This window comes from Neolamprologus brichardi, chromosome 5 (genome assembly GCF_056152115.1).
Source record: "Neolamprologus brichardi isolate AB-2024 chromosome 5, ASM5615211v1, whole genome shotgun sequence".
Taxonomy (NCBI): Eukaryota; Metazoa; Chordata; class Actinopteri; order Cichliformes; family Cichlidae; genus Neolamprologus; species Neolamprologus brichardi.
Genome location: NC_142108.1, coordinates 5231261 through 5249372, shown reverse-complemented (window position 1 = coordinate 5249372; position 18112 = coordinate 5231261). Strand labels below are relative to the sequence as shown.

At 40.3% G+C, this 18112-nt stretch overlaps 1 protein-coding gene across 12 annotated transcripts in view; it reads right to left on the bottom strand.

Annotated features, from left to right (window-relative positions):
- The window catches only part of foxp1b (forkhead box P1b), a 146263-nt gene that overhangs the window by 91283 nt on the left and 36868 nt on the right, over positions 1-18112 (bottom strand). For 11 of the 12 annotated variants that reach the window (XM_087840528.1, XM_035904968.2, XM_035904977.2 and 8 more), the window contains one exon: positions 5980-6046. The gene's annotated coding sequence lies outside the window, so the exon portion shown is untranslated. Of the gene's footprint in view, positions 1-5979; positions 6047-11149; positions 11169-18112 lie in introns of those variants that run through there. The other variant, XM_087840531.1, reaches the window with a different exon arrangement.

Here is an 18112-nt window from a genome sequence, read left to right as displayed (position 1 = left end):
GTGCACTGAACAGGCCTATGTTTTTTCTAGCTGGCCAAAGAGACTTTGTTTATGAAAACAAGGCAGGAGCCAAGGCTAAAACCACAGTATTAAAAAAAAGAGTGAGGGGGGGGAAGACTGTAAATAAATGTTACTTTAAAAAATGTCTCTACCTTTTTCATTTGATTACATAAATAAACCCACATTTGGTTAGAAATAGCTTTTCAGTTTTTCTCTCCCTTTCAGGCCATGTTCACACAATAGCGGCTAAGTCTGAAAACACCTCTCTACTTCTCCCCGCAGCAGCTGGTAACATCAATATTTCAGCTGTCTATCGCTATATATACAGTATTACATTTTTATTCTATATATAACATATAGCATGACCATTACCTACACTGGGCTTGCATGAACCCATGCAAACAGGAAGCAGAGGAGCTTCAGTGTCTCGTAGTGTCACGAGGTGTCACTGATGAAAAGTCTCCACTCGTACTACACGTGCACAACAAGCCTTAACCCAAGGTATTTCCAATATTTTCATCTTGGAATTAGTAAAGCTGTCCGAGATCCATTTCCAGGGACTGCGTCTGCATGTAGACGAAAGGCCAAAGTGCACAGGGACTGCAACAGTGAACATGTGGACGATTCCAACGAGAAACAATAAGCTCATGAAACTGCTTCAATATACTACTGTGGTTACATTCACTGACATAGAAATAATATCATAAAGGAAAATAAGATGCAGATGTCTGAACACAAATTCACAGCAGAGGTCAAATAAAACTAACAGCTTGAAACTAAAAGCAGTCCTAACAACATTACAACAGAATCAGATCAGACCTACGGCAATGATCCCATCCATTCAAAGGGACCACGTCACAGGAAGTAAATCTAAATCTGAACTCTTAAAATCAACTTTAAATGATATGAACACTACAGGCCAATACCAAATATCTTGACAATACTGACCTTTAAAGGGCCAAAAGCAGAATAGTTCACAATGGAGGAAGCTATCAAAGCTCATTAACTGTGTCACATTATTCACTTTAATAAATCCTACTCTGCTCTACAAAAGAGACAGGGCTGCAGATGGTTATGAAAAGGAAGCTGATGGTATAAGTGTGCCATTGAAACAAACAGTGCACATTTAGCATTCTTTTTAACTAGCTTGTTGACTAAAATTTAAATTTAAAAAATCTATCATCTCTTTAATAAAACCCAAAAAACCCAGTCAGAAGGGCATATGTGGTAAAAAACAGTAAACAGCAAACACAAGTGTCCAGTGTGCTAGCACATTCTGCAGTATTATAGTATATATTTATATATACTACTATATATATTATAGTATATATATATATATATATATATATATATATATATATATATATATATATATATATATATATAATAGTATATATATATATATATATAGTATATATACTACTATATATATTATAGTAGTATAGTACCAACTATTTTGCTGAAGAGCCTTGATGGTATAGCACCAGCAACCAAGAACCTATATTTGCATGCCCTGAGAAAGCGCATTGGCACTGTCAGATGAGACCAAACGTCTCAGTTTCAAAATGTTAGCTCATGAGAATAACTCTTAATTGCTAATTTTAGCAGGTACTTTCTACAGCCATGTTTTAGTTGCCATTCAGTCAGTACTAAAGCTGAGTAAATCACTAGAGTGTGGACAAATTTTGTACTTGAGCTCCAGCTTTAATTATGACTCAGCAGTCAAAAGTTTTTGACACTCTCCAGAAAATCAAATAAGCTAATGAGTGGGAACAGTATATGGTGTGAAATGGAGACCCGTGCCAAACTCTGGATTGAATAAAAACAGGGAGATATTATTAAATGTGTCTGGGTTCAAAGGCCCAATTTGTTGTTAATTTCAACATCCATTATGAGCTATTTAAAAACAAATGTAGCCCTCACTCTGCTTTATGTTTCACTGGTCACTTGCTCTTCTCCTTGTCCACTCCCTCGCTATCTTTTCGGGGTTAAGATATAACCGCATGTTTGTGTGTGTGTAGGGGAAAAACAAAGACTCTGATATTTTCCAGCCCTTTGAATAACTACTGCTGAGTCATTGGTCAGCTATTCAAAAAAAGGGCTTTACCTCGGCCTGAAGTTATTAAAGGAAAGCCTTAGTCCAGGTTCACATGAGTATTACTTTAGGCACCAAGTACATACAGTCAACTATAGGAAGCAGAAGCAGACATGCAACTCCACTTCTGTGCTCTCCACATGTTGACTTTCTTTGTTTGGTTTTTACCCGTCTCTCTTCAGCTCTCGCTCCATCTCAGCCTCATTCCTAATCTCACACCAAAAATGCAAGCTGTTTATTTGCGTGGGTCTGAAACCATTCCATTAAGTAGCCCCACCAGGTGCTTTATCCCTAAAAGGGATTTGTTTTTCTAAAATAAACGGAGAAAGCAAAGGACTGCCAAAGTGATATCTACCATGACATGAAGTGAGCGCAACAAAGTCAAACTATCTAAATAAGAGGCACTGAGGCTTCAAGGAACTTTATGGAATTTCCATACATAGCCACAAACATTCATGTAGTGGAAACAAACAGGAATCTGTAGAATGTGTGCAATATATAAATGTACTGCTGTGCTTTAGGTGCTGAGGGTGTATGTACATAAGATATTCCATCCGTCTCAGCACCACTGCTTTGCTGTAAAGGCAGTCTGACAGATGCTTCCCTAGGTTACCACAAAAAAACCCTGTGTAGTCATTTTGCTCAGAAGACAACAAATCAATCCCATTTATTAGCTCTATTTCATCTTTTTTGAAGCTGAGACACAAGGCCAAGACTGAGAAAGAGAGCTCTGGCACTTTTCCGCTCACTTTTGTGATTTTCTTTTCATCTCGCTATAAGACAACTCATCTGCAGATGGAATTTGCTTACTTCTGTCACCTCAGTCAATCTCACACGAGGGCTCTGTCACGTTAGCCGTCTGCACCTGGTAGCCGACTGACATTATCAAAGCTGCTCACTCTCCGAGGCAGACCAGAGAGTACACATCCATCAATATGTTCCAGACCAAGAGAAGACATGGCTGTCTGATGCTGATAGAAAAATAGATTGAAACTTGTCAAATGCGCTTTTCTACAAAAAAAGATATTTTAAGTAGCTTCAAAATCTCACATCTGTGATGACATTATAAGCAGGATTCCACCTACCTCACGACTACAGATAATTCCTATTCAGTGAGTTGCACGGAAAGAATCTCGCCCCATTGTGTAACATACGGTACTGAACATAAGGCGTGAATTTAACTGTGCAACCTGTTTAGTCAGACAATACGAAGGCAGACGATCTGCCAGAGTGTGTACCGATAGCAGCTGATGCACCCATGGGAGCAGAGCATCAGATAGGGAACGCAGACAGTGGCCAGGTGAGGGTGTTTAGAATGCTTTGACACATCCTGCGATCTCAATCAACAGGAAAAGGCAGAGGCATACGGTCGCTTTACGTCTCGGCGCTGGTCTGTATTGTGACGCCTTTGTAGTGACGATAATTTTTCATTTTCACGCTGCCTTGCATCTATTCTGCCTGTCACTGTTTTTAGCCGCAGCAGATAAGCTCAGAGAGTAGATTACGGTACTTACAGTGCATGAAAAACACAGCAACAAAACTGCAAATGACAGAAGCGTTTTACTTTCTTGCTAGAAATCTCCCCCATGTGGCACTTTCGCTACAGCGAGTTGTTTATTATGTTCCAAGCTAGGCATAAGCGATTAAAGGAGCTCTTAAGAATCAAAGTGTTATAAATGCATGGAAACACAGCCGGCTGTAAATGCCACAGAATTAGAAGCTTACCGAGCCTAATACTAATACATGGCAATTTTCAGCTTGATGCTGATATAAAGAAATTACTTTTTTAAAGTAAGCAATAAATGCAGTCAAGGGAACGATTACAGAGGCCCTATTTTCATCCCGGCATAAATCTCAACGCGACCTTTCTGCGGGTCCAACTCATGAATCCACTTGTTTATTCTTAACGCTTCCATAAAAAGTAGATTAAACAAAGCAACTTCAACAGCTAAATGAAAGCAATATAAGCATTCACAGCAAAGCAAGAATTACAAGACGTGCCTCTTTGCACAATGTGTTCTTCTCTCCCTTACATGGATTCATGAAATTCAAATGACATCCAACATGAGAGGATAAGACTTTGAAAGACCTCAAAACAGGGGAACATGTTTTGGGCATCTGAGGATTGTCTTTTTTTTATTATTGGGTTGGAAAGCTGGATGTCATCAGGTCTGAATAAATTGGCCAAAAAGGAGGCAAACACACGGCGCACATCAGAAGCAGCTCTATCACACAGATATGCCCGTATGATGATAAATATTCCAGATATCCAAATCAAAACTTTTGTCAGTAGCCTGCACCTCAAGTATATGTCATACTCTAAAGTGCATGCTTTTAAAATAAATATTTTTAAAAGCGCGTTCGGTCCAAATGCAGAGAAAAATGAGCACCATACATGCTTTTTACACACTCGTCCTCTTTGACTCGATTGCACTTTAAAAGAGCTTTAAACACCAAGACATATTAATCCCATAAGCTGCCACGGGGATTTCTGCATTAGTGATGCAATCAAAATCACATTGGAAGCTTGTGTCAACAATTAAGCTGATCTTGCCACATTAACATTAATTACACAACCATTTGGAAGATTTCAGTGCTGATCTTACATCTGGAGCAGGCAGCTGAGGGCTCTGGTGGAGTGGACCTGAGTATGCGGAGAATGCACTCCAGATAAACTCTCAACATGAGTCCTCTGCTTCCATTTTTTTTTCCCAAGGCTGAATCTCGTAAACGTGGTAGTGACTGAATCCCAAAAAAGAAGACTATAGGCTGACTGATACATTGTTACACTGCAGAGAAGAGAGAGTCCTACAGTGCAACTGTAACAACACTTAGATATTTGTTTTCAGAATGTACGGAGAAGCTGCAGCTGTTAATATTGAAGAGAGGATTTGTCTACAGGCAGGTGTTTTTTATTAGCAATCCAATATGACATTTTTAACATGCCACTTGAAGAAATATATTCAAAGAAAAACACTTGCAAAGTCTCTCTAGGTTCAAGAGTACAAAGAGTACAATCTCTTTTTTTACTGATCACACAACTTTTTCTTTTAATATTTATCAAATCAACTAAACAAAACCAAACAAATCTGAGTTACATTACTCAGAATAGCTTTGTTGCCATGTAAAAAGCTACCAACAATGAAAGCACTGCTACCCATGTCCAACGTATCCACTCACAAGTCACAGCATGTTTACGGGGGAGAGCTAGTGAGTGAGAGACAGAAAAGAAATAATACAAAGAGAGATGAAAGAAAATATGGCAAAGAGAGGGAGATGAGGTGAGCTTTAAGTTGTACGAGACAGAAAACAGACGCACTCCTCCTCTGAAGCCCTGAGCTCCTGAAGTGTTATCACCCCCCCACCCCCCGCATGCAAAGCACTTCTCCAAAGTCCTACTAAGCCTCACCCGATCGCTCCATCCAGAAGTTCACATCCAGGGGGCCTCAGACTCTCTCAGACAGAGACATGGGTGTGAGAAGCAAACCTGAGATACGGGTGATATGCCAACCATAACAGCTGTGTGTGCACTCCAACTCCCTTGTCTTGTTTGGTAAACACAGCATTACCTTATTTTAGCTAAAACCTTCTTCCGTACGCCCCTGCGTCCAATTAGTCCTTCAGCACTAAAAACCTTTTTAAAATCAAACCACTAACTTTCTTTACTAGCCACGGTTCTAGTTTCTGATCAGCAGCTTCTCTACACACTAACAGAGTGCACCTGTCAAGTCCCCGGCCCACCCTCTTGGCCCTACATGCACACACAAAAATACAGTACACAAACAAGAAAACCACCCTGCATTCAGTTACTTATTAAGCCCTTTCAATAGAGCATTCGCACACACATGCTGGGTCTGGAGTCTGGTAAATGATTGTGTGTTTACCTTCTACGAGGACTTGCTTATTTAAAGCAATCTTCAGTTCCAGCGGTGGTGAAACAGCCTCCTCGCCCTGCAGACACAAACCGGGAGAATTATTTAGAATTCTGAAATAATTACCGCTGCAATGTTCGTCATCAGCACCCTCGAGCCAAATTACAAAAAGAAGAAACACGAGGTACACAGGTGTAAACTACAAGCAGCCGGCAACGAGCCAGCAGCTTCCACCAGTTGCTATCGATTGGAATTGATAACCGGCGCAAACAGTCTTATATGTTCTGAGAAACCATCAGAAAGAAATCAATTCTCTACATTCCTGTGCTGTTTGCCTCCCCTTGTTTGTATGAAGCTGTACAAGCAGTCAGTGTACCTTCCTCAGCTGCTAGGAACGTAAAAGCAACCATTTCAGCTCAGAGCGGGGCAGGAGGCACCTTTCCTTTATCTTCCTGTAGCCTACTATTGTCACCGTCCGACACATCCTCGCATTTCCATCTGCCTGTTAACTACAACTACACCCACTGATGATAACAAGTGAACAATGGGGCTGTCTGTGAGTGAATGGTTTATTTGCAAGACAAAAACTTTTCATATTACTGACAGAGGATGCCCTTCTTGGCACCCCCTGCTGGTGAACACACCTCATCTATACCTGCTCTGCCCTCGCTCTACTCCCCTGGGTGGCCCTGATCTGAATTCACGGCTTTCCTAAGTGAGCACTCAACCCAGGCGAAGAAATATGAAAAAAGAAAGAAGGAAACAAAATCTTATTTTTATGGTAAACTGAGAAGTGACTGTGGGCCAATATCTCAGGTGAATTTGAATAAAAGCATTAAAGCATATCCAAATATGAAAAAAAGGCTCCAACTCCCTCTCCCGCTGTTCTTTTTTGCCGTTTACATTTGGCAGTCAAAAATGTGGCTGGGCATTTGTGAAAGTGTATATCTAAAGCATGCCGAACGCAGATAAAAACAACCCGGACCAACGTACCCAGTCTCAGCGTTAATTATGAGTTAAACGCCCTTGTTGAAAACGCGAGTCAACATGCAGCTCGCTCTGAACTCTACCGAGGGTTGAACAATCATTGAAAATGGACCATTCCCACACAACTACCCTATTATTGTGATTCATTACACTTCAATTAACATATCATCAATGGAATCGTAAATCAATGGTGAGTGGTGACAAATGACAGATATTTTCAGTTTCAAACTACTAAACATCATTAATTCCCATCACCTGAAAGAGCCCCAGGAGCTAAATGAGTTTACCCAATGCATAACATCCATTTAGATAAATGTTCCATCATTTTAATGATGGAACATTTGTACTGGAGAGAAAAGGCAACAACGGGATCCTGATAGCAGCTGTACGCCTTTTCTCCTTGTAATATAAAGCCCATCTTGTAATACCTAAACAGATAATTGTCTCCATTTCAAACAGCACAGGGTTGTAATATTGCCATTTAGAACAGTGGGGGTGCACAGATCGTAGGGTGAGGATAAACAAGCACATGCTGCTTAGCCCGGTTGGGAAAACGGAACCCATCACACACTCCCACATTGAGATTTTAGGGAATAGAACAACTCCTGGTTGAGATAATTACCCACCAAGGTGGGTTATGTGCATGCTCAGTAAGAGGCCAAATCTAAGAAAATGAATCTAAATGCAACAATTTTAAAAGACAAAGGAAACTAAGAAGCATTTTCCAAGGTTCTCATGCAAAGTCTTGGCTGGCTGTTGCAGATCTGCCGTGCCATCTGGTTAAAAACAAAAAAAAAACAACCAACCCAACGGCACATAGGACAACAAAGTACTTTTGACATGGAAATCTCACAGTGCAGTGACACGTAAAACTGATACTAACTGCACAGAGTTACACCAGTGATACAAACAAAACAGCACTTTGTTCCACCTAAACCTTTCAGCTAAACTCGTGCAACAAACAACATCTTGGTGAGCACAGAATTCCAATAATCTGCTGGATACAAACTCAATAGAAAAATACCTGTTTGTCAGTTATAGCCTGCAGTTAGCCATTAATCTTGGACTTTCCCAAGGGGGCATGTTCCAGGCTTGTAGTAGCAAAGCTACTAAAAAAAACACATGTTCTGTCATAATGAGTTGCTCTGTGTATTTTCTCCATATTATCTTTCCAGTACAGTCACTCGGATTGTGTTTTCTTTACCTGGGTGGATTCTTGGATTGATGACAACTCCTGGAAAGAGGTATAAAGCCAAACTTTGATGTCTTGCTGATTTCTGTCAAAAATGACTCACATATCTCAGCAGCAATTGCTTAAAAGTAAAAGATAATGAGCAGGAAGCCTTGAATTTCATTAATTATATACACTTAATTGAAATATGTACTCCACTATGTTTTCATTGAAGAGGTAGTGGAATACTGATAGTGTTACTTCTGTTACTGGATGCCACTTGAAGTAGCCTGAGAAATTTTACAAACTGGCTACTAGTATGTACAAAGACTACAATGTAAGATATACATAATGAAATGATACAATAATGAACATTACATTTTTAAGTTAATTATGCAGAAAATTTTTATTTGTGCCGCTACAAGACCTTTTTATTAGCCGATAGCTTTCAGGTGATCCATAAAAATGTTTCCATTTTGTATGCAAATACCACAGGGCTTCATTGTAGTCATGGTGGGAAAAACATGCAAACACCTTATTTTCAGAGGAAATGGAACAATCAGAAGGGTTTTTTGCTATGGTAATGAATGGCTGTGGTTACACGTGAGTGTGAACAAAGACTCATTTTATTCTGTCCACAAACCTGTGAAGTGGACTTTCCTATTTTTTGAAGGGGTCACGGCTTCACAATATGCTCTCTAGTCACAGGTATGTTATCAGTGCCTTTGGCTTTGTTGTAAGATTGCATGTTCAAAATATGAATTAATACCCCTCCACTGAAACGCACCCAATCCCAACAAAAGGCCTGCATTCACTGTGGACAGCTCTTCAGCTCCTCTAATGGACAGGCTCTCCTCTCTCTTCACACCGTGCAGACAAAAAGATGAGGGCCCATGAATATTTACCACTAAGTAAAGTTATTCCATTAATTACTCTAAGCACGCTTAATACTATATCTGTGGCTACTTCTGTGGCGGCTTGTTAATGAACCTTCACATATCATTACCATATTAATTAATGCTCAACTCAATGGTTGTCAATAGGAGGCTGCCAGAGTTGTCTCGTGGTTCTTTACAGCCCATCCTGCATGTTTGGACCACTTAGCATCAGCATCGGAATAATTCTACAGCATCTATTTATCATGCCAGGCTATAATAGTCTGTTTGAATCTAAACAAAAAAAGTTGAGATACTGGTTTAACGCAGCTTAAGGCTGGTGGATCAGTACTAAAAGCATTGTGTAAATAAAATAGGGTGTAGAAGAGTTGTCGTTGTGTAGAGTCACTGATATGCAGGGTCACTGGTATTTGTTTTTAGGGTGTGTGCAGGAGATTTTCCTAGTCACTGTCTGTGCAATGAAACACAGGAAAATCTAAAGCATGACTCACTTCTCAACAAACGCAGCTGCTTACTGTATGATCTGATCTGTTAAAAGGGCTGACTGCACACTATTTTTCCCCTCTTTTCTTCTGGGCTTTTATTAAGAAGGACTGATTAAATGAAAACCATGGCTAAGTCTCATAAAGTCTAAAAAGTCAGCATTTTAAAAAAGTGGAGAAAAATGCATTGTTGTGTTTTTTTTCTTTTTAATGTGATTGGCAGGATCAGGGCGTTATATTGTAACACCCACACAGACTGTAAACAACAGCACTTTCTGACACGCAAACAGACCCAAAACCCACCAATTAAACCCAACTTCAATCCAGCCAGCCCTTATTCTGGGTGCTTATTTTCAGATTCTCTTTTTCTTTTTCTAAGCTTAAAAGGCAACAGTGCAGTCTGGTGAATGTCAGGCCTGTCTGATCCCCCAGATTCTTTGGACCTGCCCTCACATTTTGCTGAGCTAAGAACAAAGTACACAGAGTGCAGCTTTTCTCCATGGAGTGCTTTGCTGTCTTAATATTAACGAAGTGGACCCAAAACAAGCAAGGCCAAACATTTCTTTACACTATTCAAATGTGCCCACTGAATATAAAATGTCTCATCGACAAGACGCTGAATGCATGCCGCTGTTTACTGATCCATCAGAGAATCGCACTTTGTTTATTATTCTGTCAGCAGAGAAGTCACAGCCAGTGCAGTTCAGCATCCACGGTCAAGAAAGGTTTCACACTTAACATGCAAAATCAGATCAGGCCGGTCGAAATGTTTAACCCCGATCCTGTATGTACAGTAATGTACAGCACAGCACACGCGGCCTGAACATTATGCAATCCCATTTTTACAACAAACCCCTTTCCACCCTGTCAAGCAGGAGGACTGTCAATTCTACCCAGCCATATCAAGTTACCACTCTCGCCCAGGTCCCAGCTCCTCTCCAACCACAGATCCTGTGCGCTATTAATATCAATAAGCTGCAGATTCCATTTCCCCAGACAAAGACAAAGGGAGAACAAGATGCGATGAGTGAGGGGAGGAACTAATACCCTTACGCATCGTGGGGTTAGTAGTCACTCTCACCTCCAACCCTGCTGCACTGAACAAAAGGAACATTTTGCACATGTAAAACAAGACAATGTCAACTTTAACTAACAGGTCATATATTTTCCAATCATTTGTGGCTGTTTTTAACTGGGACAGCACAACACACACACCTCAGTACTGCTGTAGCTAACGTTCCTTGAGGTTTCCTTGAGTCTTTTTTTGTTTGTTTGTTTGTTTTACACGTCTATCTTAAAGAATTTAGATTTAATTCTGTTTGCCTGTTTGAACAAATTAACAAAACGATTCACTGCTTGTTTCATCTCTTTAGAAAACTCTCTAAATACTCGAATACTTCACTGAATTCACCCTTTTGCAATCTTACACTGTACGGCAATTATTATACATGTTGCAGTAGCTTGTACTTATGACCAATAGAGAAAGGCATTGCCATCTACACCCTATACATAAAATCTGTCAATCACTTACAGAACACACCTACAAACACGCTCGTACAGACTCGCAGTCATGGAGCACTGTGCCATAAAAGGAATGACGAGGAGGAGAAAACAGTGTAAAGATAATATAATCTTCACAGACTTACCTTCCAACAGTTAAACAGACTTTCATCATGTTTACAAAACTGTATATTCATTCATATTTCCTCCAAGCACTGAGTGTTTGAAATCCACTTCTGAAGAAGAGGAGAAAGCTGGCGGTGAAAGTAGTCTAAGTAGTAATGAGGTAGTCAAGTGAGTTTGCATGTGTGTATAAGAGAGAGTGAAAGAGAGAGAGAGAGAACTAGCCTGGCCAGACGGGAGAGCTGAGAGGTACTAAAGGTATGTGGTCAAAACACAACAAAAGTCGGTGCTGTGCTCTAAATTAAATATGCAGGAAGAGGCCCGTTTGCATAAACACAAACACTCGGCAAATGAAGAACTGGCACGGAGCAGACGCCTGCTGGGAGCCCTACCTGTCCTAGCCTCTTTTAATTAGACAAGAGCATACAGAACAAATGAACATCAGCGCGGTCAAAAAAAACAGAACAGGAAAAACAAAAAAAGAAAAAAAAACTTCCTCATGCCTCTAATGACACGAACAGAGGATTTCCCAACAGTTACACAGAAGGCACTTGACTTTCTCTACACTTTGTCAAACACCATACACGAGCATTTTACTTTTACATACACACAGCTAATTACTTCATCAATAGGCACTCTGCAAGGCTGAGGATAAAATTCTGACTAAATAAAATGCACCAGTCTAAAAAGTCACCAGAGCATGAAGTCTTCAACATGAAACTACTTAATTACAACCTAAAATACTAATTAAATTTTTAAATATCAAATTTAATTAATGTAAGTAGGTCATTTTTTGGTGTGGGCTTTTATTAAATGATGTCCTCGATGAAAATGAAAGTACACCTTGTGATCTTCTTGTTCTTCCTTACATATGCTTCTCTTCTTCCCCTGGTGGAAAACCTGAATTTTAGCAGGGAGGAAAAAGTGATTTTTACGAACATCCATCGTCCAATGCCTTTCTTCCTAAAGACACTCTGCTGTTCCCACTCTCCTCTCTACACCCCCTGCTCCCTCCCCCACACCTTCTTATTTGCCTCATCTGTTTCTTGGGACAGGAATGCAGAAGTTAGTGCTGCAAGTGGGAAGCTCCTGAAAAAAGCGAGAGAAAAGAAAATCCTATCTTAGTAAAAACAAAACAAAAAGAATGGAAGCTGAGCCCCTCCAGAAAGTCTAGAGAGAAAGCATCAGATGCTGAGTGACACATACTGATGTGGCCAGTCAAAGATGCAATTTTCATGTGAAACCCCCTCAAATGGATCAGGGGAAAAGGAGGGGCTAGGGGTGAGGTGACACAAGTTGACAGGAGAGGAGCGAGAGAGAGAAATTGAGGGGTGAGAGAGGGTAGGATAGAGGGAAAAAGAGCAGAAATGAGACCTCGGGAAAATAAACAGGGTGTTGGGTTTCAAAGGCAAGGGGGGACACAGGCATTCCATTGTTCAAGCCAATTATCAGTAGAAAATAATAACAACAGATGGATCCAGAGCGGCCAACTTGTGCCGGAGCACCGTAGCGCTGGAGAACAGATGATGAAATGTGAGAGTGCTGTTGGAGGGGCAAGAGGGACAGGAGGGGTGGGGAGGTGCTGCTGCCCTACACACACACACACACATAAAGTGACACACATAGCTCCTCACACCAGATGTGAACTTCTACAAGGACAGCATAATATGTGCTCTCTGGCCACCATTTGTACCGTACAATAGTTTAGTCAACAGCACCACGTGTTCAAAAGGGGCATCTGAAGTCAGATGACACATATGGCCCCCGTGTTGCCATGTGATAAATTCAAATCTGTGCATTCCTTTGGTGCTCAACAAAGCGGGGTCATTTGTTGGTGAACACATGCTTGTTGCTGTAACAACACTAAAACATGTAATACACAGAATGAACATGCATTTTATTTATTTATTTTTCTTTAACTCTGATGACCTCCTGCGATGTTGTCATTTGATGTTTTACAGCATATTTTAAGTTCACAGGAAGAACAGAAAGCTTCACTAGTGCAGCGGAGGCAGACCTCATTGACTCTGGCTTCATTCACAGATCCCTCATATCATCCATGGACTGACAGGCAGCGGAGGGGGCTTGCAACCTTAAAACAAAACCAATTCTCTGTGTGCCCTGTCAAGGGTGGGAGATGTCTGCAGATAGCAGTACAAAAGATCTGCCCTTCCTTTCCACAAGAAAAGAGAAGTTTTCGTTTCATTAACTCCAGACTAAAGCGTAATTATCTCCCTACAGACCTTAATCACCAACAGAAGGATAATAGAACAAAAAGCAGTTTCTTCTTCAGTCATTAAAGTTTTTTTTTAATGTTGTTGTTCTTTTTTCTTTCCTCTGCACTTTAGACGAGTCCATCAAACAATGCAAAAGATTAATGGGGGCTGGATTAAAGTCTCATTTTCAAAAACTGTTAGTTAAGGAGGTTAAAAGATTTTGGCCGATTTGCTTGAATGCGTCATCTTTGGCTCCTTTTTATCAGGCGCTTTGACCTGTTGACCAGCAGGGGCTTTGGGTTGGCTCTGAAAGGATCACGATGTTGGATCAATAAACGATTCGATTAAAAGTGGTAGAAAAAAAGCAAATATAATCAGTCTGAACACCAAAACACCTCTTTACAATTGTATATAATCTAAATGACTAGCATTGCTTGAAGCTGCTTGTGATATTATACCGTGAATGAGAAATCCCAGGAGGATTGTACAGACGGATTTCTGCAGCAGGAAAAAAAAAAGAATGGAAAACTTTGCCTAGATTTAATTAGCTCATGAGAAATAATTGCCATTAGCAAATCCCGTCAAATGGGGTTGAGGCATTTTGCTGCAAAAAAAAAAGAAAAAAAAAGAAAGTCATATTTTTGGATGATGAGGAGACAAAGGGTTTTCAAACAGGAACTGGCGGGCCATCAGCCGTTTAGTGCACTGACACTGGGGTCGAGTTAATTAGACTATTGTCATTTTAATCAGGACAGCACGGCGGCCATCACTTCCTGAAAGAGCCAGTGGACTTTAAACAGCTGAGGGATTTTTGTGTACGTGTGTGCATGTGTGTGAATGTATGCGCATGCACTGCATGTGTGTTGGGCCTGAGGTGTCATCCGGCTATGGGTTATGGGGTATGGTCTGGTTCCCTCACATGCTTAGAACATTAATGAGCTGGAGACACACCACGGAAACAAAGGACCCTGAAGGATCACCAGGGGAAACTACTCGCCTCTACTCTACTCATGTCTCAGTTCATTTGAAAATAATTTAAATATCAAATATTTGAAATAATTTGCTTCTCCCTGGCTATCAGATTTTGAATAGGGAGTCTTTCATGTCTTCGTTATTATGTTCTTCACTGGCATTAGCATTTAAAACATAATTAATGTAACCATATTTTCGAGGTGCTTACCATTATGTTAGAATAATGGTTTATTTTTGTCTGATTTCCATATTTTATAAATACAATGGGACGATCGTAATAACAAACCCAAAGAATGGCAAATGATAGATCAAATCTTTGCTGAATATCATTAATCTAAAGAGAGTTTTAATCAAAACTGACAAAAGACTAGATTTAACCTGCTCAAGGCTTGCATGATGAAACTCACTTTGTGCCACTCCTTGTGAAAAACAGATAAAGAATGGTCGGTCGTATTTAGCCACCAGGCTTCGGAGCAAAAGTTGGGGGTGGAGCAGAATAACTCGAGCTGTCAGTGGAGCGCTGCCAATCAGTGGAGATGATAAGGGGACCAGTTTAATGTTAACAAAAAACATCTTTGTGACTTTTCCCCTGGCCATAGTTCAGGTCATCTGTGGACAAGGTCACAAAGGTAACCTGGAGACAAATGCTGGTGAACTTCCCCCCGTGACACCGCCGCCAGCCCCGGGGGCAGGGCTGGCCAATGACATTAGCCAAGCTTCTGAGTACAAAGTAGACTCCTGCTATATTTCACATTCACCAACCTCAAGGGAAGCTGCATTAAAAGAGGCTGGAGCGGCCCTGGCACATTTGACTCTGTGTCACCACTACTATGTCTGTTTATGATTATATTAATGGTTCTGTAAGTTCATCGTTTTTAACATTAGTCATTAATATTTCACAGGGAGTTAATATTAATCTGATCAGAAATTATCTTCCTTCAATAATTCAAAATTCACATTAATAATTCAATAAAAAGAATGCTCTGCATAGTTGAGAGGGAAAAATGAAGATATTCAATAACTAGAAAAGTCGCAACACAGCCCCAACTTGGCTACAGCGTAGCAGCAGAATGTAAAATGCCACGAGCAGCTTCAATGCAACGCAGCTTGTTAGTAGGAACTAAGGTAACCTTGGTCAACTTAATATGAGTTGTAATCCAGATTAAATAGACTGACTAACCCGGGACCAGAGGTTGCTGTATCCACTTGTGTACATTCAGAGATAAAGAAGAAACGCAGACAGTGAAGTCTCTGTGCCATTAGAAGCGCTGCACCATCCAAGTTCTTCAATAAGAGATTTGCAGGGATTAGACTGTGAAATAAAGACCTAATCTTTATTTGACAGGGAAGCCAATCTCTGGCTCACTGGTCAACCCCCTTGTGGCAGGCGCCTCTTTCACAACTCACTTTCACTGTTACGCACCTCAGGCTTATTTAAAACCACATTTAGGCTGCACACTCTAGCCTGTATGAGGTCTCAATGTAATTATCATACGAAAAAGACAAAAAAAAAAGAGATGAACGGTGAGCAGAGCCACAGAGGCAGAAAGACTTATTCCACAAACGACATCCAGTGTCTTACCTGCATGTGAGTGCATTGTGAGAGCAGGTTCCTTTGGTAATTTTCCTTTTTTAACTGGCCTAAGCCATGCCTGATTAAAAATCTAACCAATTTCCATGTGCAGTTCAATGACAGATGGAAAGAGATATTTCATGGAGATGTATAGTCGAGACTGATAAACTATTAATCACACTGCCGGACAATGACACCAGCTAAATTTAAACGCAAAGTGAAAAGACGTCAAGTAACAGCCTCCCTTATTCCTTAAATTATTCATTACAGGGAGCTGTTATTGGACAGCAAATAGAATTAAAGCTCACAGATTCCACTTAATTACAGGACGTGTTGATGGTGGCTACAGATGTCACAGTTTGGACTGGCAATCCTTCACTAAGTTTAACCCTGTCAGACAGTGACCACGGTCGACTCCTGTCCTGCTGTCTTCTTTTCACCATCCCTCTGTATCTGTGTCTGTGTGCTGTATATTTCTAATATAAGAAAAATATGTTAATAACACATCTAAAATTATCTCAAGTGAAATCTATTCCTCACAGCCCTTTTCTTCCAAACCAGTGTGCTGCATATTTGCAAATCTGTTGTTTGATATGCACAGATTTGAAACTTAATAACAAAATTTTATTACAAGAACAAAAAGCAGATATAGTCTGTCCTGCAGGGCAGCAATGACTCTGACGGCAGCAGAGGCGCATCACAGCTGAGCAGACAGTGGTGCAGAGTGAAGAAGTGTCCTCATGGTAAAGCATCAGTTAACAGTAACAACCTCATTATCAGGGTACATCTACAGCTATAAGCAAGTTAAATTTCAGACTTCGTACGGCTTTCTTATCAACACTGTACACTGACCTTGTTTTTGATCTGTGGATGATGTTTTTTATATTTGAAATGTATTTTTCTGAAACTCAGCCACTGTTCCTGTGGTCAAACGACTGCTTCATTTGTCTGCAGCTATGTGATATCTGATCCTGCCACCTAGCAAGTCACAGGTGCTACAATAAATAAATACATTCACTTCCTTAAACAAGCTTTTTCTTCGGTAACAAATACAGCAGTTTATTTGTAACTGTAAATGAATGATTAAGAACAAGGAAATATATAAATCTGACACAGCTCTCAAGAGCTAAAGGTTTCTACTTTTACAGAAGCACTTCTCCTGTGTTTGGCGACTGGACAAATATATTGGCTGTCGGTGAGTGGTTGACCTCGCTTACTGGCCTGCCCCTATGTGAATTCAATTTGGGAAATGATTAACTTGCAAACCAAGACAGTACAGATAATTTTAACATTTTCCCCGACCTTACCAGGTGCAAGAGCTTTTGAACTTCACTTGAAAATGAGATGCTGCAACTGGGAATACATTTTACAAAAATGGAAAGTATAGAAAAAACATGTATCAACATGACCTCCATCAAACAAAAATAAATGGTAGTTTCAGCTAACGTCTGATTTACATTGTTTTAAAATTATCTGTCTACAACCCAAAAGGTTGATTCTGTTCATCTGGACGTAACGTTTTCGGTGGGAGAAACGTTTCGTCACTCGTCCAAGTGACTTCTTCAGTCTCGGCTGACGGCAGGTTTCCCCAACCTTACAAACAGTACCTGAAAGTAGCATCACAGAACGAACAATGGGGAACTGTGAGGTCACAGCCCATTGTTGTGAGTGACGAAACGTTTCTCCCACTGAAAACGTTACGTCCAGATGAACAGAATCAACCTTTTGGGGTTTACTTACCTGGATGACTGAGCATGCATCAAGACAGAGCCATCTACAAATTAGCAAAGGTTCAGTGTGTGATGGAAGTTGTAGTTTCCCTAAAACAGTAAAGACTTAAAGATATACAAAATAACCATTAACTGTTAAATTAAGCTACCATAAAAATTCACACAGTAATCAAATGTCATTTTCCTATTACTGGCACACAAAGGCTTTGTTTGTGTGCTCCATATCCGCTCAGTGTTTCTCCCTCACTATCTTTCTCCCTCTCTCTTCCTTGTATTACCCCCAGCTTACAGCAGCAAACAGAGTTGTATGCAAATACTAAAAGCCATAATGCATTATATTGTTTGGTGTTAACATTTGAATATTTAAATGGCACGTTTTAGATCTAGATATTCCCATTTCAATTTCCATATACTGTACATGCTGCATGCAGACAGTTAAGTTTGACCACATGGCAGCCTGAATATTTTTTCAGTTTATTTGCATCTTTTCCGCAC